The 25,627-nt window shown below is 40.7% G+C and overlaps 1 protein-coding gene and 1 pseudogene across 1 annotated transcript in view; one reads left to right on the forward strand and one right to left on the reverse strand.

Annotated features, from left to right (window-relative positions):
* Positions 1–200: 200 nt before the first annotated feature.
* The window catches only part of LOC122730381 (bile acid-CoA:amino acid N-acyltransferase-like), a 36,867-nt gene continuing 11,440 nt past the window's right edge, over positions 201–25,627 (forward strand). Inside the window, 3 exon segments of the mRNA XM_043969492.1 lie at positions 201–478; positions 1,632–1,703; positions 17,767–17,840. The gene's annotated coding sequence lies outside the window, so the exon portion shown is untranslated.
* Positions 21,326–22,483, reverse strand: LOC122730372 (annotated as a pseudogene).

The raw sequence follows: 25,627 nt of genomic DNA on the forward strand, positions 1-25,627 counted from the left end.
AGCAGGGAGGGGAGGGAGGGAAAGAGGGATAAAAATTGGAACCCCAAACTATAAATAAAAACTTTTGGAAGGGAGGGGGGGGGGGGGGGGGGGGGGGGCACGGGCGGGATTGGATGGAGCTGGCCGGTGAAGGGGCGGAGCTGCGAACTGACCGCTAGGCCGCGGGCGGGTTGCTTTGGCTTCTCTCTGGTGGCCGAAGCTCTTGGCTCCCGGACTGGAGGCGCGCAGGCGGCTGCAGCGCTGCTGCTGCGCGGCCGGTCTAAGTTTCGGACTGCCCGGCTGCTCCTGCTCCCTCCTGCAGACGCCGGGCGCTACGGCGCTCCCTGCTCCCAAAGCAGCTGCGGCTTTGGAGGCTCCCAACTCCCAGCCCTCGGATCCCAGCTCCCAGCTCAGCTGCCTACCCCAGCCTGGAGAAGAAGGAGCCCTGGGGGCGGCCCGCTCGGGGCTTGCGTGAACCTCCAGTCATGGAGAGGAGTCGGTAAGGGGCTCACGGAGACACAGTAGGGGCCAAGGAAAGGAGGAGGAAAAGAGCGACAAACACAGTTTACTAAGAATTGGCTAATCCTTACCTATTCTCCATTTCCAGGACACTGAATTTCCGGGGGCTGACCAGACTTTGTCAATTTTAGCTTCTGATAGGTTCAGCTAGGTGGTGCAGTGGATAAAGCACTGACCCTGGATTCAGGAGGACCTGAGTTCAAATCCAACCTTAGACACTTGACACTTAGTAGCTGTGTGACCCTGGGCAAGTCACTTAACCCTCATTGCCCCCCCACCAAGTTTCTGATTATTTTGTAGATTTCTCAAAAATCTCCCCTCCAAAGATTACCAAGCTTTCTTTTAACTTTTGCTTGTTATGTAAAACAACTTACCTTATTAAACTGTGAGAAACTTAATCTTCCCAAGGGCAGTCTCTTAGCTCTCTCTATTCTGTTACCCCATGTAAACCCTGTCCTCAGTTTCCATCTTTGGATATTCCTAGTGATATAGTGGGAAATGGGGTACGGGTTGGGGTTCTTGGGAATTCCTCTTTAAAGAATTACACCCTCTTGCACACAAAACTTAGTTAGAATAAGGTGATAGTTTATTTAGGAGCAAGGGAAGGGAAGGGTGGGGGGAGGGAACCATGAAAGAAATCCTTAGACTTTTCATGGGGAGATTTGGCATAAAGCACATGGCTCAGAGGTACCAAATCTCCTCGAACAGGAGACCGGAAGGTACTTTTATAGAGGACTGATGGGGGTGACCATCTGCCCGTGAAAAGTTCCTTTAGTGAGAGAGGACCATCCCCCACTGGTAGTGACTAAAGGAATTGGGTGAGGGGTGGCTTCAGATCCCTCTTCAGAACACAAAGGCCGAAGCCACACCCAAACTATCTCCCCAGGATAAGGGAGAGACCAGAATGAAGGGTAGGAATCCCAAGCTAGCTCAGTCCGATTTGGTTCCTCTAGGCGTTATCTGTCCTCTGGTTTAGTTTCTCAAGGAGAAGATTCCTCGGTGTGCCCCAGAGAAATTCTGGGGTGCTCTGCACCCCATGACATTAGCATCTGCTTTGTGATACTCTGAGTTATAACTCCTCTGCCTCTATTAAAAACTTATTATGTTATTTTAACTGTTTAATTAATTTTCAGGTTGATACTACAGAGCACTGGACTTGGTGTCAGGAAGATCCGAGTTCAAGTTTTGATTCAGACACTTACTAGGTATGTGACTTTCATGGGGTGCAGAGCACCCCAGAAATTCTCTGGGCACATCAAGGAACCTTCTCCTTGAGAAACTAAACCAGAGGACAGATAAGCTAGAGAGATAAGCTGAACCAAATCGGACTGAGCTAGCTTTGGATTCCTACCCTTCTTTCTGGTCTCCCTTACCCTGGGGAGATAAATTTGGGTGTGGCTGCGGCCTTTGTTTTCTGAAGAGGGATTGGTAACCACCCCTCACTGAATTGTCACTACCAGTGGGGGATGGTCCTCCACTCCTCACCCAGTTCCCCCAGCTACCACCAGTGGGGGATGGTCCTCTCTCACTAAAGGAACTTTTCACGGGCAGATGGTCCACCCCCATCAGTCCTCTATAAAAGTACCTTCCAGTCTCCTGTTCGAGGAGATTTGGTACCTCTGAGCCATGTGCTTTATGCCAATCTCCCCATAAAAGTCCAAGGATTTCTTTCATGGTTTCCCTCCCCCCACCCTTCCCTTCCCTTGCTCCTAAATAAACTACCACCTTATTCTAACTACTTTTGTGTGCAAGAGGGTGTAATTCTTTAAAGAGGAATTCCTAAGAACCCCAACCCCTACCCCAGCCCGTACCCCATTCCCCCATATCATGACCCTGGGAGGGTATATGGAGTGTTCAGGGAAGACTAGCGCCTCTGGTATGAGGGCTTGTTAAGCCCTTTGCAGGGCTACTTATCCACCTTTGATATCCACCTGTCACCCAACTCTCACCTATTGCTTCAAGAAGATGTAGCATGCCCAGGGCACACACCCTGGTAAAACTGTCTTGGAAGATGGGCTAAACCAGGTTGAGGGTAACCAACATATCTCAAACCTGTCAGAGTTAGGGGAGTATCTACCCCAAGCCTGTGAAGACTTCCCTGGTGGCATTGTTATGGACAAAGGACCCAAGAACCCAAATACCCTAAGCCCACGGAATCCTTAATTTTCCAGGGTGGAAAAAACAGCTCTGCCTCCCATCTCAGAATGTGGGTGTGGTTGAGCACAAAGACCCTGGTCTGTAAGGAACAAAGATGATATATTGATATGGATGGGTGCTATTCATACTCTAGGCATTCCTTCCCAGTTGTTTTGACAGCTTTTGTTTGTAAGCATATAAAAAGACCAGCTCTCTCTTACTCTGTGAGAAAGTCTCCATAGTGATTCTGTCTCCTGGCCATATGTTCCTCTCTCCTAATAAATCTTTTTATTTTACAAGATTTATGATGAACCTCCAATTCTTTGGGTGAGCTAGCCCCACAATCCAGGTCGAAAATACCCCTAGCAGAATGGGCAGATGAGAACAGTTTATTCCATTGGCCATGAAGGCAGCTAAAGAAGGCATTATGGAGTGTTGAGAACTTGGTCAGACATCAAAGGTGTCAAGGTCATCTACTGCATCATGGGTCATTGTCCAAAAGTCATCCTGGGTTAAAAGTTGTCCTGACTTTTGTTTTGCCCACTGGACTTTGATGACTCTAGAAGAGCAAGGCCAACATTTTGTGTAAAGTCTCATCTAAATCCAATTTACAAGCAAGTCATGACATATCCAATGACATCATTGAAGGATAAACAACAACGCTGGGCAAGTCACAAGTTCTTCAGCTGCAGTTTTCTGATATGTAAAGTGGAGATAATGCACCTCATAAGGTTGTTATGAGGACAAATGACATCATATATGTTAGGATTTTGAAGACCTAAAAGCTATATAAATATTAGCTATTATATCTTACTTTCACCTGTAGGAGTAACTAAGATCATCAAGGAAGAATGTTATGTTGAAGGTCCTCTTCTGAGGACCAAGATATGTTGGGAAATACCTACATAAAGTGGTATGTAAAGAAAATGAGAAGCTAGGGGAGATGAGAGAGAATGAGTTAGAATTTCAGAAATGAGCAAAGTATTTCAGAAGCTGATGGTTATAGGAAAAGATGGTTGATGGTGTCACTGCACCTTATAGGGGAATGTGGAATGATAGAAACCAGCTGATTAGAAGGCAGAGGTAGGAGAAATAGAATCTAGATTACTAGCTAGGGAAATGTAAAGGCTAAAATTCTAGCTATACTGTCTAAAATATCTAATGAGTGGTCACCAATAAATTATAAGGCTTTAGCAAGAGTTTAGACTTTAAACATTTATTAAGGAGAATAAGAATTTTGAAAAGAGAGAAAGGCCTAGATTCCTCTATCTATTGAAGGGAGAGAGCATTCCTAGCTCCGCTCTCTGCCAGAGTCACAGGAAAGAGAGTCAGAGCGCCAGCCTCCTCACTTCTTCCTCCCACAAGCAAACGTCACTTCCTGACACAAAGAAAAAAGTCTTGCCCTCAGAGACCTTCACCTCATGGCAGAGCTTTTCTACAGTAAGTCTCCAGCAGGTGGCGTCATTCCAATCGGTACAAGAAACATTAAAGAGGAAAAGGAGAAGAGGAATAAAGGGTCAAACCTAAGCAATTGAAGGGTAGATAAATATGAAACCTAGGTAGGTATGTTGGGGTTGAGATTTAAGTTCACTATAAGAGCAAAGATTTAGTTTATTTTGATCAGAAAAATGGGCAAGGTAGGTAGTAAGTTGCAGATGATGAGTGGAATTTCAAAGTTCTAGAACTGACTTGGAAGTCAGTTTCTGAGAATTGTGAGATCTAAGATATAATGTTGGTGATAGTGGTTTGGAAAATGAATTTGAGGAGGGGAAAATTTTTTATGGTAAGGTGGTTAACATGAATATTGAATTACCTAAGGATGACAAAGGCAGAAGATGTCATGATAAAAATCTGCAATGAAGAGAAACTGAGGCACCAGTCTGAGCATAATCTATTAGCAAGGCTAGCAGTTGTCAATAATAGAGGTAGCTCAGTGGTCACTCAGTAACCAAAGAACACTACAATCAAAGTTGATTACATAAGGTCCAGTGGCAAAAACTAAATTAAGCCTATGATTGGTCTATAAGAAAGGTGAAGGGTGGGTTGTGCAACACACTGACTGGCAAGAGGGGACTCTAGATTTCAGAGCAACAGGGAAAACAGAGGTAAGCCTTCTGGAAAGTCTGATAACAGATACCACTTAACACCAGAGAGACCCAGTGGTGAGCAAAGCATTTGACCAGGTTGGCTCATCCACCACTTATCTTCCCTCTCTCAAAGATGGGACTCAGATTCATAAGTTCTTCTAAACTCTGCTGCTAAGGCCTGCAGTATTTGATTCCAATATAATTCATAGATATTAGTTAGAAGGATTAACTAAAACTCTTAGCTATTAATTAGTAGTCTAAATTTCCAGGGATAGGGTGGAAAGCAAGATAGTAAATCAGTTTAGAAAGTAAGTCTAAACCAACTAAAGAATTTAGGAAAAATAACTTGGAAGTCTGTAGATGACAGAAACTAAAATATGTCAAGGGTGATGATATGAGTAGTTTACAGAGATCTCAAAATAGGAAAAAGTTAAAAGAAGGAATGTGATACCAGGGATAGAAAATCATCCTCAGATAGGATAGAGCAGAATTCAAGCCCTGTCACTGATGTGCTGGCCAGTGACCCTGGACAAGTCTTTAACCTCTCAAGTGTTCCAGGTAATACTCTAAGACTATAAGTTGCAGAGAAGGTACTGCTATTCCCCAAGTGTAGGATGTTTTCACTTCTTGTCCCTGCTTTTTGGCTTCCTTCAGCTATTCAGTTGTTTTTCAGTTGTGTTCAATTCTTCATGATCCCCATTTGGATTTTCTTGACAAAAATACCGGAGTGGTTTGCAGCTTCCTTCTCCAGTTCATTTTACAGATGAAGAAACAAAGGCAAAGAGGGTTAATGACTTTCCCAGGGTCACAGAGATACTAAGTGTCTGAGGCCAGATTTGAATTTAAAAAGATGAGTTTTCCTGACTTCTGGCTAGGCATTCTATCCGCTGCACCACCTAGTTGTGGTTTTCTTCAAGTCTTAGCTAAAATCCCATCTTCTATGAGAAGTCTTTCCTAATCCCTCTTAATGCTAGTGTCTTCCCTTTGCAGTTTATCTCTGATTTATCCTATATACATATATATTTTATTTGTATATAGTTGTTTTTATGTTATCTTCCCCATTAGACTGTGAGCTCCTTGAGAACAAGGACTCTTTTTAACCTTTCATCTCCAGAGTTTAGTACAGTGCCTGGAACATGGTAGGTACTTAACAAAGCCTTATTGACTATCTCCATTGGTGGATAGAACTTCCCCATCTGGGAGTTCCCTACACCAAAGAAATCACAGGTCTCTATCTCCTGTCACAAAAGAGGAAAGTTTAGCATGAGATGGTATGAGAAATGGGCTAAAAGTAATACTAGGGAGCAAAAGAACATACCTACTCCTCTTCTTTTTTTTTTTTGGTGAGGCAATCAGGATTACGTGATTTGCCTGGGGTCACACAGCTAGTAAGTGTCAAGTGTTTGAGGCCGGATTTGAACTCAGGTACTTGTGAATCCAGGGCCAGTGCTCTATCCACTGTGCCACCTGGCTGCCCCCTACTCCTCTTCTTGATACTCTGAATTGTGGAGAATGGGAGGAGTAGCTAGCAGTGCAGAGAAGTATAAAGGATAAGGTTCCTTCAGGAGAAAGTCACATTTCTATTAAAGAATAATCTTCCAAATTGTGAGGTCCAACCTCCTGGATGAATATTGTGGCAGGTGAAAGATGAAAAATGACTGAGGAAAACAAAAGTTCGATCTTCCAATTTATTAAGCAATGCATGTCATTGCCTAACAAAGCAGGACCAGACCTCCTTAGCTTAGGCCTAGGTCCCAAATACAGAGGGAAACAGAATTTTATACATTAAAAACAATTAATTAAATAAGACCAATTAATTAAAAGGGAACAATACAACATTGGGTAATCTGATTTCTAATTGGATAAAAGATTAGGGACTTTCCAATTCGGGAAGGGGAGAATGAACAGGTTTAATTCCTTGAATTCAGAAAAAGAGGTGTCCCATTTCTCCCTAGTGCCTGTTTTAACTTTTCAGATAAGACATATGGGTTGCTTGAGACATACAATTACGAGAAAACTCCTTGAATCAGTCTTTGGATCTCACCAGATTTCTGGTCAGCACAAACTAGATCTTAAGTGTTGTAAGGGGCTAAAATTCTAGCAATGATGTCTAAAATCTAATGAGTGGTCGCCTTAAATTAGAAGCTTTAGCAAGAGTTTAGACTTTTAAATATTTATTAAAGTGCATCAGAAGTTGGTGAGGAGAGAGAGAGAGGTAAAAATCTAACTATCTCTAAGAGTGCCCCGCATCTCACCTGCCAAAGCTGAGGTCAGAAACCCAAAAAGCCTTGCCTCAGCAGCTTCTCCCAGAACCTCTTGTGAAATAGGAAACAGGCCCGTCCACACACACACACACACACACACACACACACACACACGGCTCTAAACTAATTGGCTGGTAACTTTGACACAACTAACAGGCGGTAACTTTCGGACACTAAAGTTACATGGTTTCCAAGTCATATGCTTTCTCCTCATGGTGGAGCTTCCTTGCAATATCTTTCTCAATAGGTTGGTAGTGCTCTAATTCTCACAGTGTCTCTAAATAGCAGGGAGAGGTGGTTCAGTTGCCCAGCCACATAGTGCTAGGTTCAAACAATAAAGTACAGTTTTCTCCTAATTCCCACAATTGAATAAATTTTTCTCACAAAACAGGATTTGGATTGTACTGTGAGAATTGGAATGATACCCCCTGCTGGGAGGGACGTTGTGAGCTCTGGCCATGAAAAGAAACCATGTGACTTTAGTGTCCAGAAGCGACGACGTTTGCTGCCCTGTGGGTCCTGTCAATCAGTGCTACCAACCAATTAGCTTGGAGCTGTGTGTGTGGGTGGCCCTGTTTCCTGTTTCACAGGAAGCTTCTGGGAGGACAGATGCTGGGCTCTTTTAGAGATAGTTAGATGAAGTTTGCTTTTTACCTCTCTTTCTTCACTAACTTCTGATGCATTTTGATAAATACTTAAGTCTAAACTCTTGCTAAAGCTTCTAATTTAAGGTGACCACTCATTGTATTTTAGACATCCTAGCTAGAATTTTAGGCCCTTAAACACACCTATTATGACCTTTATTCCAAGTTATTGATAAATATGTTAAATGGCACAGGACCAAGCACAAGTCTCTGAGGCACAGCACAGAAGAAATCTTGCCAAACTGTCATTGAATCATTAACAACTGCACTTTTTAACTAGCTATCCAACCAATTTTTTTTTTTAATGTATAAGGTATTTTATTTTTTCCATTACATGTAAAGATAGTTCTCAACTTTTGTTTATACAAGCTTTACAATTTCAGATTTTTCTCCCTCCCTCCCCTCCCTCCCCCCTCCCCTAGACAGCAGGTAATCTGATATAGGTTATATCTATATATCTATATACATATACATATACATATATATATATATATAATAACATTAATCCTATTTCTGCATTAATCCTGTTACAAGAGAAAAAATCAGAGCAGTGATGCAAAACCTCAAAATAGAAAAAAAAAAAACAACAGCACCCAAAACAAAAGAAATAGTATGGTTCAATCAGCATCTATACTCCACAGTTCTTTTTTTTTTTTTCTCGGATTTGGAGATCCTCTTCTATCATGAGTTCCCTTGAACTCTTCTGTACCATTGCATTGGTGAGAAGAATATAGTCCATCACAGTAGGTCAACACTCAATGTTGATGATACTGTGTACAATGTTCTTCTGGTTCTGCTCATCTCACTCATCATCAGCTCACGTAAGACCCTCCAGGTTTCTCTGAACTCTTCCTGCTCCTCATTTCTTACAGCACAATAGTATTCCATTGTATTCATATACCACAACTTGTCCAGCCATTCCCCAATTGATGGGCACCCCCTCAACTTCCAATTCCTTGCTACCACGTAAAGAGCAATTATAAATATTTTTGTACATGTGGGTCCCTTTCCCCCTTCCATGATTTCTTTGGGCAAAAGACCTAAAAGTGGAATTGCTGGGTCAAAGGGTATGCACAGCTTTATCATCCTTTGGGCATGATTCCAAATTGCTCTCCAGAATGGTTGGATCAGTTCACAGCTCCACCAACAATGCATTAGTGTTCCAATTTTCCCACAGCTTCTCCAACATTTATTATCTTCCTTTTTTGTCATTTTAGCCAATCTGATAGGTGTCAGGTGGTACCTCAGAGTTGTTTTAATTTGCACCTCTCTAATCAATAGTGATTTAGAGCATTTTTTCATATGGGAATAGATAGCTTTGGTTTCTTCATCAGAAAACTGCCTGTTCATATCCTTTGACCATTTCTCAATTGGGGAATGACTTGGATTCTTATAAATTTGATTTAATTCCCTATATATTTTAGAGATGAGGCCTTTATCAGAAGTACTGGCCTCAAAAATTGTTTCCCAGCTTTCTGCCTCCCTTCCAATTTTGGATGCATTGCTTCTGTTTGTACAAAATTTTTTAATTTAATATAATCAAAATCATCCATTTTGCATTTTATAATATACTCTATCTCTTGTTTGGTCAAAAACTGTTTTCCTTTCCAAAGATCTGATAGGTACACTATTCCTTTCTCTCCTAATTTACCTATGGTATCACCTCTTATGTCTAAATCATGTATCCATTTTGACCTTATTTTAGTATAAGGTGTAAGATGTTGGTCTATGCCTAATTTCTGCCATACTATCTTCCAGTTTTCCCAGCAGTTTTTGTCAAATACTGAGTTCCTATCCCAGAAGCTGGAGTCTTTGGGTTTATCAAACACTACATTACTAGTGTCATTTACTACTGCATTTCCTGAGCCTAGCCTATTCCATTGATCTACCACTCTATTTTTTAGCCAGTACCAGATGGTTTTGATGACTGCTGCTTTATAGTAGAGCTCCAGGTTTGATACCGCTAACCCCTCTTCCTGTGAATTTTTTTTCATTATTTCCCTGGATATTCTTGATTTTTTGTTTTTCCAGATGAATTTTGTTATTATTTTTTCTAGCTGTATAAAATAACTTTTAGGTAGTCTGATTGGTATGGCACTGAATAAGTAAATTAATTTAGGCAGTATTGTCATTTTTACTATATTAGCTCTGCCTATCCATGAGCAATTGATATCTTTCCAATTATTTAGATTTGATTTGATTTGTGTGAAGAGTGTTTGGTAGTTGTGTTCATAGAGTTCCTGGGTTTGTCTTGGCAAGTAGACTCCCAAGTATTTTATATTATCTACCGTTACTTTAAATGGAATTTCTCTTTCTATCTCTTGCTGCTGGACTTTGTTGGTCATGTATAGAAATGCTGATGATTTATGTGGATTTATTTTATATCCTGCTACTTTGCTAAAGTTGTTAATTGTTTCAAGTAATTTTTGAGTTGATTCTCTAGGATTCTTTAAGTATACCATCATATCATCTGCAAAGAGTGATAGTTTTGTTTTCTCCTTGCCTATTCTAATTCCTTTAATTCCTTTCTCTTCTCTGATTGCTAAAGCTAACATTTCTAGGACAATATTAAATAATAGGGGTGACAATGGACATCCCTGTTTCACCCCTGATCTTATTGGGAAGGCCTCTAATTTATCTCCATTGCATATAATACTTGCTGATGGCTTTAGGTAGATACTGTTTATTATTCTAAGGAAAGCTCCACCTATTCCTAAACTCTCTAGTGTTTTTATTAGGAATGGGTGTTGTACTTTGTCAATATTCAACCAATTTTGAACCAATTTGACTGAATTATTGTTAAATCCATATGATTCTTGGGATGTCCTCTAGGTGTAGTTGTGGAATGGAAGTCTTTTCAGGTGCTTCAGATGCTAGTAATCAGCCAGGAAAATTTCCTACAAAACTGAGCTTAACACAACTGTAAATAGCTTTGCCAATAATCAAATCAATGAGAGTTCTCAAAAAAAAAAAAAAGGTCAAAGGAAATTCAGAATCTTAGTTGTTACACATGAAACATATAATAAAAACAAAAAAATGAAACATTCTCTAAAACTTAATATTACTACACTCCCTCCTGTAGAGGATAAATTGAGAAGACAATTGTGCTACTAATTTAGAAAATAATTTTTTGTCTTTGTTTCATCACTTTTTGCATCATCTGCCTAATTATCCTCATGCCATTATGAGAAATTAAAGAATCTAATATAATTGGTAGCAGATGCCAAGGCCAAATCCAACATTGTATTTATCATGACACCTGAGGTAATTATGGGGGTTACCATAAAAGAACAGAGAAATAACTGAGGCTTAATCAGATGCATAGGATTAAGATGTCCATGACATCAGGCATATAGGAGGGGGAATTGAAGTCAGGTGTCGAATGAGATGGCATAGCCTAGCCACCTGGTGCCATGTGGAAGAAAATTAAACCAAGAAAATCCAACCTTGATGCTTGTCAATAGCCATTTTCTTGGCCTTTCCCAAAGCAGTGCAGTACCTGTACTTCATGCATGTCTCCCCTCATGTGACAGTTCAGTGTCTGCTCTTGTATGTATTCCTCGTGATTGGATGGCATCCTGGGCCAACTGTCATCCGATAACTCAGAATGAAGGCAATTAATGTATTAAATGATAAGTTTCCATAATCCAAGTCTCATATGGATTTAAAAGTTGAGGATAATAATGATTACAAAAAATGTGAATGTACCTTGACTCAGAATATAATATGCAATTATGCAATAATTTCAAGTAATAACTTTTAAAACTAAATATGCAATTACTTTTGTGAAAAATCAGAACATATTTTAATACAAGTTAAAATACAATCTTAAAAGAATAAGAATCGGGGGCAGCTAGGTGGCACAGTGGATAGAGCACCGGCCCTGGAATCAGGAGGACCTGAGTTCAAATCCGGCCTCAGACACTTAACACTTACTAGCTGTGTGACCCTGGGCAAGTCACTTAACCCCAATTGCCTCACCAAAAAAAAAAAAAAAAAGAATAAGAATCTCTACAAAAATAAGCCCATACTATTGAGTTCAAAATGTAGTTGTAATAGCATAAAAAAGAAACCCTTATGTAACATTTACACTGACTTTTAAAAAAAATCTAGAACATTTTTTTCAATATCTAAAATCCCCAAGTCACATATTATTATTTTGCAGAATATGTCTCTATTTATGGCAATAATAAATTTGATTACTTGAATATGAAAAAAAAAACTTTTGCAAATGTTCCCCTCTTTTAAAAAATATGCTTATCAAAAATAATACTTCTAGAATTAATTTACATTTGTCATGGTAACCAATTTGCCAGGGAAATGCTTTATATAATTTAATCAAATAATCAGTTGGAAAATCAAACAATTTAGAATATGGGAGCACAACAGTCCCAGAGTTAACATTGTATTATGAAATCAAAACCATCTTGCATTGTTTCAAAATTGGAGAGATAGATGAATAGAACAAAATACACATGGAAGAATAAGAGACAATGAAATTCAATGATCTACATGTGCTGGTACGGGTTTTACATGGGAGCAATGTATCCATGAGTCCTCTCTGATTTTGATGGCAGTTGGAGTTGTTAGCAATACTTGGAAAGGACCTTCCCAAGCTGGCTGGGTCCCACTAGTCCTCTTAAAATTTTTGATATATCCACTGTCTCCTGGTTTCAAATCATGTAAGAAGTCCAAGGGGCCAGCCTGTACTGCTGCTGCTGCCTCATGGAGTTCACATAGTCTGGCTTGTAATTCCTGTATATGGGAAGCAACAGAGGCATCTCCCCCCACCAATGATCTATATACTGGGGAAAAAGGTTTTGCTTGGATAGGAGAATGGCCAAAAAGCATCTCATAAGGTGATATATGTAGTTCTCCTCTTGGCCTTCTATGTAAATAGAACAGTGCAAGGGTAGAATATCAGGCCACTTCAAATGAGTTTCAGTGTACAATTTGTCAATCATGCTCTTAAGTTCTTTCTTCATATGTTCCACCTGGCCTGAATTTAGTGGATGGTAGGGTGTATGGAATTTTGGAGTAACTCCCAAGAAAGAGTAAATTTGGGATAAAACAGAATCAGTAAAATGTGTGCCTTTGTCAGAATCAATGCAGGCTGGTGGGCCAAAGCGAGGGACTATTTCTTTAAGGAGGGTTTTCTAAAGTTGATTTGGGGGAATTACAGCAGGTAGTCAGAATTACAGCTTGGCTGGGTTAGGGCTGAGGCTGGTTGCTCTGGTAACTGAGTAGAATCTGGGAGTGCAGGTAGAGGAGGCTGTGCATGGGCAAACTCAAGACCTGAGGAGGGTGGATTAGATCTCATGACCTCCCTGGCAGGAGGATCAAGGGATATGGCCATGGGAGGAGTAGGAGGTGACACCAGAGGAGGGGGAGGAGGTGGGGTACCAAGAGGAGGGGGCAGGGCCATCTTTCCCACGTGTTGCACAGCCACAGCATTTACACTCAAACATGTCAGCTCATCTGGGGAGGGGCCAGGGCATTTTGAATCAGGATTGGATTTGAACTCAGGCCTGGAATCCCTTTTCCCCACCTCCAGGGGGACAAAGGCTTTTAGAGGCTGGGTCGTTGCCTTGAGGCATGAAAAATTAGAGAACCACTTAGTGTTAGAATCTGAAAAAACTGATGTTTCCTCCTATATAAGCTCCTTTCTGGCTTTATTCCATAGTTCCCAATAAATTAAATCGTTGGGGGACTCAAAATGCAGGATTATTTGTAGAGTTTTCAGTGTTAAGTGGTCAAAAAATCCATTCTCTAACCATTTGTTTTCCAGTAAGCTAGAATATTTTTTATGCCACATAAAACACAGTTTGATAAGCATTGCTTTTGTCAGGCCTGGCTGAATCAGTAGCTTATAAGAGTCCCATGCTGTGATTATTTTCTCAAGGGAGGGGCCTCAAATGATATGAAATGTACTATCATCAATCCCCTTCCTGTAATTCACAAATTTTCCTCACTAGAACACAAAGAAAAGTAAGAATAAAAATAAGAATAGAACATTCTAATTCATAAGGACCAAGCTCAAAAACGAGGTCAATCTTGGCATGGGTGAATAGCCAAGAAAGGAGGCTTACAAGGCTAAAATTTAGAAGGCTTTTTTGATCCATTGAAAATAGGAGGCTAAAATTAGAAAATGGGTACTTAAGAGTTAAAATATATATTTAGCAGCTAATTTAAAATTTAAAGAGACAGCACATGGAAAATAGGGGAAAATCCTTACCCAACCAGAAGATCAGAAGATTGCAGGGTTCAGTGTCCCTTCATGGTTGCCAATCTGTAAGGGCCTAAAATTCTAGCTATGCTGTCTAAAATCTACTGAGTGGTTACCTTAAATTAGAAAATGTATAGCACCATTCCTTGGGCATTAAGTATTTATTAAAGTATATTAGGGGCTAGTAAAGAGAAACACATGGATAAATTATGAGATTTGCCTGCTCTCCCTATCCGGCCTGTCTCTGCCACCAAGCCCCCCATCCAGCCACAAAAGGGCTCACTCCTCCCAGAAGCCTCCTGTGAAACAGGAAACAGGGCCATCCACACACACAAGCTAATTGGTTGATAGCACTGATTGACAGGACCCACAGGGCAGCCATATGTCACTTCCAGACACTAAAGTCACATGGTTTCTTTTCATGGCCAGAGGTCACAATGTCCTTCCCAGCAGGGGGTATCATTCCAATTTTCACAGTACCCATAATTGAATAGAAAGGGAACTGAGCTAGCTCCAGAATTGAGTCACAAGATTGGGTCAGCACAATTTACTCAATTCTCATAGTTAACCACTTACTGTTCTAATCCCCTCAAATGCCTAAATATGAAACCCTCATAAAGGTGGTGGAAAGGGGTCAAAGTTATTGCATGTTTTTAAGTACATTTTCCACTTAAATAGACCCACTTTCAAAGAAAGTAAAATTCAAATCAACATAAACAAAAATTCAGTTAACATAACAAATCCATGAAACTGAACAGTAAATTCAGCAGCAGCGATCATAAAAATACTGACCCCCCAAGCTCAAATTTGAATCCTCGATTTTCTCACATCAAATCATAACAAGAACATGATCTACCTCTGCATGATCAATCAGCATAAGCTCAATGTTATGGAAGTAACATTTGTTTCATGTAGGCTAGGCTGGCTTCTCTTTAAAGAGACAGGGTTTTCCAGGAATTATATAAACACAATTACAAAACACTTTTCACACAAATAAAATCAGATTTAAATAATTGGAAAAACATCAATTGCTCATGGATAGACCAAGCTAATATAATAAAAATTATAATTCTATCTAAATTAATTTACTTATTCAGTGCCATACCAATTAGACTACCAAAATTATTTTATAGAGCTGGAAAAAATAATAGCAAAATTCATCTGGAAGAACAAAAGGTCAAGAATATCAAAGGAACTAATAAAAAAAATGCACAGGAAGGTAGGCTAGCTGTACCAAATCTGAAACTTTACTATAAACCGGCAGTCATCAAAACTATTTGGTACTGGCTAAGAAATAGAGTGGTGGATCAATGGAATAGGTTAAGCACAGGAGATACTTTAGTAATATACTGTTTGATAAACTCAAAGACTCCAGCTTCTGGGATAGGAACTCGGTATTTGACAAAAACTGCTGGGAAAACTGGAAGAGAGTATGGCAGAAACTAGGCATAGACCAACATCTCACACCTTATACTAAAATAAGGTCAAAATGGGTACATGATTTAGACACAAAAGGTGATACCATAGGTAAATTAGGAGAGGAAGGAATAGTTTGCCTCTCAGATTTATGGAAAGGAAAACAGTTTATGACCAAACAAGAGATAGAGGATATTATGAAATACAAAATGGATGATTTTGATTACATTAAATCAAAAAGGTTTTGTACAAACAGAAGCAAAGCATCCAAAATTAGAAGGGAGGCAGAAAGCTGGGAAACAATTTTTAGAGCCAGGATTTCTGATAAAGGCCTCATCTCTTAAATATGTAGGGAACTAAATCAAATTTATAAGAATGCAAGTCCCCCAATTGAGAAATGGTCAAAGGATATGAATAGGCAGTTTTCAGATGAAGAAGTCAAAACTATCTTTGCCATATGAAAAAATGCTCTAAATCACTACTGATTAGAGAAATGCAAATTAAAACAGCTGTGACGTACCACCTGACACCTATCAGATTGGCTAATATGACAAAAAAGGAAAATAAATGTTGGAGAAGCCATGGAAAAATTGGAACACTAATGCATTGTTGGTGGAGCTGTGAACTGATCCAATCATTCTGGAGAGCAATGGAACTATGCCTAAAGGACTATGGGACTGTTTATACCTTTTGATGCAGCAATACCACTATTAGGTCTTTTTCCCAAAGAGATCATAGAAGAGGGAAAAGGACCCACATGTACAAAAATATTTATAGCAGCTCTCTTTGTGGTGGCAAAGAATTGGAAATCGAGGGACTGCCTATCAATTGGGGAATGGCTAAACAAGTTGTGGTATATGAATGTAATGGAATACTATTGTGCTATAAGAAATGATGAGCAAGAGGATTTAATAGAAACCTGGAAGGACTTATATGAACTGATTCTGAGTGAGAGGAACAGAACCAGGAGAACTTTGTACACAGTAACAGCAACATTGTGTGATGATCAACTGTGATAGACTTGGCTCTTCTCAGCAGTGCAATGATCCAAAACAATTTCAAAGAACTCATGATAGAAAATGTTTTCCACAGCCAATGGGTGATGTGGTCTCTTCCAACTTTTAAATTCTGTGATTCTGCAATTCTAGTTTGCCCCATTTATGGAAAGATGAATTGTGGCCAGAAACCTAGTAAGGAGATAAGAGATAGTGCATACTGGCCCCCTTATATCCAGAGCAGAGCCAGTCTAGCTTATAGCCTTCAGAATATCACAGAGCCCAGCTAGAGGTGTGTCCCAAGTAGGAGCTGGTTGAGTTGTGGCCCTTTGAGACTATTTGAACATCTTTGTCAAGTATAATTTTTTCTGGTTGAAAAAAATGGCACAAATGATAAACTAAAAAAAAAAAAAGAATTTGTTTATCAGACTTAATTAGCTAATTTAATCAAATCAGCAAGTCACATAGTCCAGCCTGATAAAAAAGAGGAAAATTATGTGTGATGAGGGCTATCCATCACATGTAGCATGGGGCTGGTGGTGTCATTGGGTGACTTTAAGGTACACAGAATAAACATCTCTAGACTCTTTTCCTCTTCCTGTTCTCTGAGGGAAACTTCAATTTCTGCCAGAAGGGAAATAGGAGGTTAGAGCCAACAGAAATTTGGTCACTCCATTCTCTTCATGGAAAAGGGATAACCAGACTAGAAATAAATGTATCTTTTCCCTCAAGTATTATTAGTCTGGGGGATGTTATTTTCAGGTTTAAGCTAAATTCTGGTTGCTGTTTTATTATTGGCAGAAAGGAGGACTGTAAGTTTTATGCCCAAGGCTTGACTCTCTTGCATCCAAGTACCAGTTCCCCAATGAACATGCATACTTAACCAAGAAAACCCATTTATCCAAACTGGTAGCAAAATAGAAATCAGAGAAGGCATACATAGGAGGATCTAGTTCAGACAACAGAGAATGAAGGAGGTTCTCTTCCATTGGGAGCAAAGTAACTCAGTTCATCCGAGAGAGAGAGAGGAAGTTCCTATAGTTTTCTAGTGAAGCATGCTAGGAAAAGGGACATGATAAAACTGCCAGGAATTATATCTTCCTGGAAGCTTTTTCTTCAGGACTTGAAGTGAGGTTGCTCTCTTCTATCTTCCTTCCTGAAGTTAGAAGCCAGAAGCACCCAAGGGACAGTGAGACCCAAAAAACTTAAGAGAAGGAAGTTCCTCTTGCTAACTCTGCCCTACCCCTTTCAAAGGGCAGGACAATCATCTCCACCAATAAGAAGAGTCATACCAAAGGTCTTTGGGACTGGGGTTATAAAAGGGACAGAACTGAAAATTATGCAGAGACGAGAGGAGGGTCCAGGTCACAGCTAGATTTGGAATAATTAACAGAAAACTAGAATAGGTGCCCATAAAGGAAGGTGACATTGGAGAGCATACCTTTGATTGTCTGAAGTCAGGGGACTGGGAACAAAGGTTTTTGTTTCTTTTCCTATCAGCGCTGCAAAGAAGAAACAGTGGGAAAAGCCAGATTTTTCAGGAGTCAACTGCAGTTTCAAGAACTTCAGCCCAGGTACTTTTAAAGTGAGACTTTAAAATCCTTTCAGGAATACCTAGGAACTGAAAGCAATTTTTCAGTTCAAAGTTTGTATTTACCTTGCTTTTTGGCACATACAACATGGCAGAGTTCCCACTTTCTGCTTTGTATGTATTGTAATAGACATCCTATTTATTTATCCTAACCTGCTGGCATGCCCTAATTTAAGTGTGTTTTCTATACAATAATGTACAGTCACATATATCTGAATGGTGGAGATTCAGAGGGAGGAAATGTCTTACAGTTTATGGAGAGAATGTGAAGGTACTATTTCAGCTCAGGCACGTGATGATATTCTCATTAAGAATGATACACATGGGGGCAGCTAGGTGGCGCAGTGAATAGAGCACCGGCCCTGGAGTCAGGAGGACCTGAGTTCAAATTTGGTCTCAGACACTTAACACTTACTAGCTGTGTGACCCTGGGCAAGTCACTTAACCCCAATTGCCTCACCAAAATAAAAAACGAAAACAAAAACGGAAAAAAAAAAAAAAGAATGATACACATGGAACAGGTAGGTGGCACAGTGGATAGAGCACAGGCCCTGGATTCAGGAGGACCTGAGTTCAAATCTGGCCTCAGAAATTTGACACTTACTAGCTGTGTGACCCTGGGCAAGTCACTTAACCCCAATTGCCTCAAAAAAAAAGAAAGATACACACTTTTTTCTTATAACTTAGTGGGAAAGGTAATCATTAACTGAGGGCAAGAGTAAAAATTAACTGCAGGGGGAGGGTTTCACATTGCCAGGCTAATATTTTTCTTTTTTTTTTTTTGGTGAGGCAATTGGGGTTAGGTGACTTGCCCAGGGTCACACAGCTAGTAATTGTTAAGTGTCCGAGGCGGGATTTGAACTCAGGTCTTCCTGAATCCAGGGCCGGTGCTCTATCCACTGTGCCACCTAGCTTCCCCTAATATTTTTCTTTAAAGATTGTTTATAAAGAGCCCTTGTCTTGGAGGTGGATAATAATTTGCACATTTTCTGACTTGAAATTAACATAATGTGAAAGAATATTTCTCTCTGACCTGGTTAGCATCTATAGGCCCACCAGTTAGCCTGTGAGCTTTTTGGGGCCAAATAGCTTTATTTCCTACAGCTTCCTATCACAGTATTTATAGGTAGCAGATACTAAATTAAAAATTGTTGAATTCACTTGAATTGCATCACACAAATCTATCTGAAGGCCAAAGGAAGTATGTTAGAATTTATCTAGAACAATTTCCCTCATTTTACAGATGAGGAAACTTTAGCCAGGAGAGCTCACATAGGCAGAGTTAGGATTTGAATCTAGGTTGCCTGTCTATCTCCAAATTCATCACTCTTTCAACTATACTTTTATATTAGCCTGAATGCTGCACAGATATTCATGAAATATTTAAAACTGGGGGCAGCTAGGTGGTGCAGTGGATAGAGCACCGGCCATGGAGTCAGGAGGACCTGAGTTCAAATCCAGCCTCAGACACTTAACACTAGCTGTGTGACCCTAGGCAAGTCACTTAACCCCAATTGCCTCACCAAAAAAACCAAACCAAACCAAAACAAAAAACCAGCAAAAAAAATATTTATATATATATATATATATATATTAAAAGGGGAAAGAATAAGGGAAGGAGTTGTACATTTCAAACTTGTCAAGATCATCTTATCAAGAAATTAGAGAAAAGCGGGGAAAGCTGGGGTTTAAAGTTAGTCTCTGATTCTATTTCACTGCAGCAAGAGTTTCATAGCTGCTCAATCCCACTGAGTCTTCCTCCAGCCTCATCCAGTTTTACTAGTGTTAACCTGAAAATTAATGCAATAATATAATAGAATTAATCTTTAATCTTTCATAGAATTAGTCTTTAATTGGGGCAGAAGTGTTATAACCTAGAGAATCACAAAGCACTAAAGAAGTCAGTCAGTTTTCAGTCATTTTTGTTTATCGTTTCCTCCTCTTGCCAAGACAAATTCTAGAATTCTACCTGTGACCAAAAAGTTCTGACCTCAAAAGTTGATTTGATTTATAAAGGGGGTTGATTTTATACACATTTACCAACTTTGAAAAGGAATTTGCTCATGGGAATAGACAGTGCATTAAGAATAACAACTAGGCTAGATTCAGTATCTGGTATAGGGACATAGTTTGCAAAAGTTTAAAATTAATGTAAGTTGCAGCAATGAATATAGGATTTTCAGGCCATGTCCAGTGTCTTGGGAAAGTGGTCCACCCTGCTGTCATCTGCTTCTTTTTGGGGGGGTTACTGGGAAATCCATTTGGAGCTCCTCTTCAGGTAAGAGATATATCCAGTTGTTAACTTAGCTTCAGTTTTGTGGTAGAGGGATTGGTCAGCAGGATTTGGTAGGCCCCTTTCCACCTGGGCTGTAGGGAATCTTGTTTATGTGCCTTTTCCAATAGACCCAATCTACAGGTTCTAATTTGCAGGATAGGCTGATTTAAGGTTGAATCTCTAAAAAATGACTGAGAGACAAAATGGTTAAGGTGATAAGGAGTTTGGGTGAGTCCTTTGCAGTAGAATAGAAGGGAGACCAAAGTGGTGAGGGAGTCACTAGAGGGAGAAAGGAGGGGCATAGAATGCCCTGTGATGATTTCAAAGGGTGAAAGTGTTGCCCTAAGGTTTAGAAGAACTAAGGGAAGGGCTTTTGGCCTTGGCAGACCCAAATCATCCATAAATTTGGCAAGCTGAATCTGAATTCCATTGATACATTCTACCAGAGGATTGGGGGGTGCTTGGCTAGGTCTGTTGCAGTGACATACCTGCAAAGAAAAGCCTCCCCTCAGCCAGAAAACATGCAAACCATGACTAATACACTTTTTTTTTTTTTCTTTAACGTATACACTTTTATTTGAACTGGTCTTAAGTCAGTGTACAGGTAAAGCTCTCCTCCCCTCCCCCCAAGTACTGGCACCAATCTCAAAACTTGCGGGGAGACTGTGAAGTCTTCATTCACATCTATGTTGGGGGCAGGAAGGGAATTTAGGGGGCCACTCATTATGGCTGACAAAAACAAAAAGGAACAAGTATTAAGGCGGAAGATACAAAAAGTTGTTTTTGTTGTTTTTTTTTAAAGGATTACATAATTTACACATAAAGCAGTACTGTGTACCTCCCCCCCTCCCCCTCTGGATTTTTAAGTAGCTCCTTTGCTCTAATTTGAGCAGGACAGCCTTCATAGAGGCAAGTAACTCACTAACATGGAATAATTATTTGGAATGACTATTAAAAAAAACCCAACAATGTACAATCAGAGTCCTGAAGACGCACTGTAGAACTTTGGGGATGTTTGCCTCCAACATCATCACCTGCTCATCACCGTTCCAGTTTTTAAATCCTGAGTCAAGCGCCAAAAAAAATAAAAAATAAAAACAAATAAAGTCATGCCAATCTCATCTCTTTTTTTTCCGGGCAATTAACATGTCACACCCTTTGACAAAAAAAACCCAAAAAAAACAAAAACCAAAACACAAACAGTCCATTTAGAAGCATTTGTGGTGGACAATGGAGGGCCCAGATTCATCATACTCCTGCTTGCTGATCCACATCTGCTGGAAGGTGGAAAGAGACGCCAGGATGGAGCCCCCAATCCAGACAGAGTATTTGCGCTCAGGTGGGGCAATGATCTTGATTTTCATTGTGCTGGGGGCTAGGGCTGTAATTTCCTTCTGCATCCTGTCAGCAATGCCTGGGTACATGGTGGTACCACCAGACAGTACAGTATTGGCATAGAGATCCTTACGGATGTCAACATCACACTTCATGATTGAGTTGAAGGTAGTTTCGTGGATTCCACAGGATTCCATACCTAAGAAAGATGGTTGGAAGAGAGCTTCTGGGCATCAGAACCTCTCATTGCCAATTGTGATAACCTGACCATCAGGGAGCTCATAGCTCTTTTCCAGAGAAGAGCTAGAAGCAACAGTGGCCATCTCCTGCTCAAAGTCTAGGGCGACGTAGCACAGCTTCTCCTTGATGTCACGCACGATTTCCCTCTCAGCTGTGGTAGTGAAACTGTACCCTCTCTCGGTCAGGATCTTCATGAGGTAGTCCGTCAGATCACGGCCAGCCAGATCCAGACAGAGGATGGCATGGGGAAGGGCATAACCTTCATAGATGGGCACAGTGTGGGTCACACCATCACCGGAGTCCATCACAATACCAGTGGTACGACCAGAGGCATACAGGGACAGCACAGCCTGGATGGCAACGTACATGGCTGGGGTGTTGAAGGTCTCAAACATAATCTGAGTCATCTTTTCTCTGTTGGCTTTGGGGTTCAGGGGGGCTTCCGTGAGCAGCACAGGGTGCTCTTCAGGGGCCACACGGAGCTCATTGTAGAAAGTATGATGCCAGATCTTCTCCATGTCATCCCAGTTGGTGACGATACCATGTTCGATGGGGTACTTCAGGGTCAGAATACCTCTCTTGCTCTGGGCCTCATCCCCCACATAGCTGTCTTTCTGGCCCATACCCACCATCACACCCTGATGTCTGGGGCGCCCAACAATGGATGGGAAGACAGCCCGAGGGGCATCGTCTCCTGCAAAGCCAGCTTTGCACATTCCAGAGCCATTGTCAACAACGAGAGTAGCAATATCATCATCCATGGCAAACTTTGAAGTGGCAAGTTTAAACCCTTAAGAGAAAGAAGGTGGTGCCGCACCTGGAGGCAGGGGGGAGGCAAGTGAACGCCGGGTGGAAGAGCTCACAGCTCGACTAATACACTTTTAACTAGAGGAAGGTGGGAGCTGAATAAAATCAATCTGCCAGACTTGAAAGGGGACCAAAGGGAGAGAGAATTTCTGAGGGGGTGGTCTTAGGGGTTTGCTAACATTATATTTGGGACAGATTTCACATTGTAGATAGATGTCATGTGCAGCTAGTCTCATTTCCCCCCAATATTTGCAGCCCAAACTAAGTAGCTTTTCAAGGCTCCAATGATTTTAGAGTGCAGGTATTCCATCAGAGGATACAGAGAGTAGGGGAGGACTATGCATCCATTTGATCCATACCAAAGCCCAGAGTTTTTATCCTTTTTTGCACCCTTCCCATCTTAGCCTGCCTTGGATGGGATAGGATGTGGTCTCTTGGACAACAATAAACTCTACTGGAATCAATGTTAATTTGAGTTCCAAGTAGCCTGCTTGGCATGCAGGTCAGCAAGGGTATTGCCTCAGCCATGGGGAGAGTTTAAAACAAGTGTCCTGGAACTTTAATAATAACCACCACTGTTAGCAACAAAAGGGAGTAAAGAAATTTCTGGACTTATAGCCCCATTTTTAATGGTGGTGGCAGAGGAAGTCAGGAATCCTCGATATTTTCATAACATCCTGAAGTCATGTGTCACCCCAAAAGGCATACCTGCTATTCATGTTCATTTGTTTTCTTTTTGCTAATTCACAAGTTTTGAGTCAGGGCTTCAAGTTCAGCTGCCCTACATCTGGAGATAGTTACATTAGATATGTTCTAAAAACTTAAACCTGAGAATAAGATACTTTATGACTTTTTTGAGCCAAGGAGGTGAGAAAAATTGAATCAGTGTTTGAAGACAAGATCAGGGAGCAAAGGAGTAAGTCATCTACATACACTATGAAAAGAATGTATGAAATATCAATTAGTTTAACAATTTTAGCTAAAGCAAGAACATATGTTCCAAACCTTCTGAGATACCCCTCCTAACTTATACTCAGTCATGAGTTGGTCCCTGAAGAGGAGGCAACTATTCCTAAGTTCTAAGGTATCCCATGGATCTGGGTCCTTACTATTATAGCTTACAAAATCCCCACCTGTGGATTTCTCATTAATGAACAATTAGTAGAAATAATTAGTTCAAAACAAAGGCATTTACTAAAATGGCATAGTAAGAACAATAACTAAAAACATTCCCCCTACAAACCTGGCATGCCTTCTCCCACAAATACAATGTCCTTGGAAAGAATGGGCACACAGTACAGTGGTGGTCAGGCACACTTGTAGGGAATGCAAGTGGTTAAGGCAACTCATGCCTCAGGTATCTCAGGGCCTCAATGTCCTGTCTCTTCTCATAACGTTCTGCTGCAGTTTGTCTCTGAATTGCCAGGGCTAGATTTCCCTTGAATGCACAGTTGGATCTCTTCTCTGCTGCCAGGAATCATACTCTCAGAAACTGTTTTCTGCCTTTGTCTGTCTGACTGGAGAGTGTGTGCCTGTGTTCCCCCAAATAATACTCTCTTAACCTGTCAAATTGCTGGGTGTGTGTCTCATATTGGGTATGTAGCCCCAATGTTAAATGTCATGATTGATGATGGGGGAGGTCCTTGTGTGCCAAAATGGCCTTTTCTGTGAATAGATAGACATACCTGGTGGTAAAAACTCTGGGGGAGAAGTGACTTTTGCTCTAAAGTCACCCAGATCCCATTAACCTCTTTAGCCTTGAATTTCTTTTTCTACTTTTCTACTTCAGACTTATCATGATTTAGAGAAATGGAGACATCAGCAGCAGCAGAAAGGTTAAAAACATGTTCAGGGGCTTCCAAAGAAGCAAGCTTAGCAGCAGTGTCAGCTTATTCATTCCCTTTTGATACAGGGTCACTTTTTCCCATATAAGCAGGACAATAAACAATAGCTAGAGCAGTTGGGAGTTTTAAGGCAGATAGGATACCTTTAATAAATTCTCCATTAGCAATAACTTTGCCAGCAGATGTTAAAAATCCTCTCTGCAGCCATAACATTCCTACAGCATGGCAGACAATGAATATGTATCTGGAATCAGTGTAAACAGTAGCACTTTTTCCTCTGGCTAGAGAACAGGCTTGTGTGAGAGCCACAAGTTCAGCAGCCTGTGCACTAAGATGTGAAGGCAGAGAAGCTGCCCAGATAGTATCATAATCAGAAACTACAGCAACACCTGTATAGTGGGTTCCCTCACATATAAAAGAGGATCCATCAGTATAGAAAATAAAACCAGGGTTCTCTAAAGGGTGTGTCAAAAAGATCATCACGAGGTTTCTCAGCTATATCAACTAGGGAGGTGCAGTCATGCAGAGGCTCCCCTGAGAGTGGCAGGTTAGGGAGCAGTGTTGCTGGGTTAAGGACTGTACAATACTTTAAAGTGATTCTCTCATCTCCTAGTAGGGTTACTTCATATCTAGTGAGTCTCTGATCTGAAAAAGCCTGTGTCCTATGACACAGTAAGAGATCCTCAGCTTCATGAGGGCATTGTACAATTAGAGGATTACCTAAGACCAGATCAGAGGGTTTTTCTACCAAAAGGGCAGTAGCTGTCATGGCCCGAAGGCAAGGTGGTGCTCCAGCAGCTACAGAATCAAATTGAGTAGAATAATAAGCTATTGGGCGCTGGACAGGCCCTCATTTTTGAGTCAGGACCCCAGGAGCTACTCCTCTCTATTGTAGGTTCAGCTCCTAGCTGGCTCCCCAAAACTGTGATGGGTAAGACTAAATGTGTGTGGTCACCCTGTCTGTCCCCTGTGTGGGGAAAGCTAACTAGGACAACAGTTTAACAGTTTAGGTATTAAACATTTATTAAAACATATTAGAAGTTAACAAAGAGAGAACAAGTATGTCTGAAAGAATAGGAAAACCCTAACTACCCTAGAAGGAAGATCAGAGTGCCACCTCTCACGAGGTTTCCCCCACCAACTCCCCAAAACCAACTGCCTCACACACTTCTTCAAGCTGATTGGTTGAGAGTGGTCTCACGTTGATGTGAGGTAACTGAACCTTAGAAAGGTCAACCCATAATCTCACAGCAGGGGGCCTCTGGTAAT

Source organism: Dromiciops gliroides, chromosome 1, assembly GCF_019393635.1.
Source record: "Dromiciops gliroides isolate mDroGli1 chromosome 1, mDroGli1.pri, whole genome shotgun sequence".
NCBI classification, from domain to species: domain Eukaryota; kingdom Metazoa; phylum Chordata; class Mammalia; order Microbiotheria; family Microbiotheriidae; genus Dromiciops; species Dromiciops gliroides.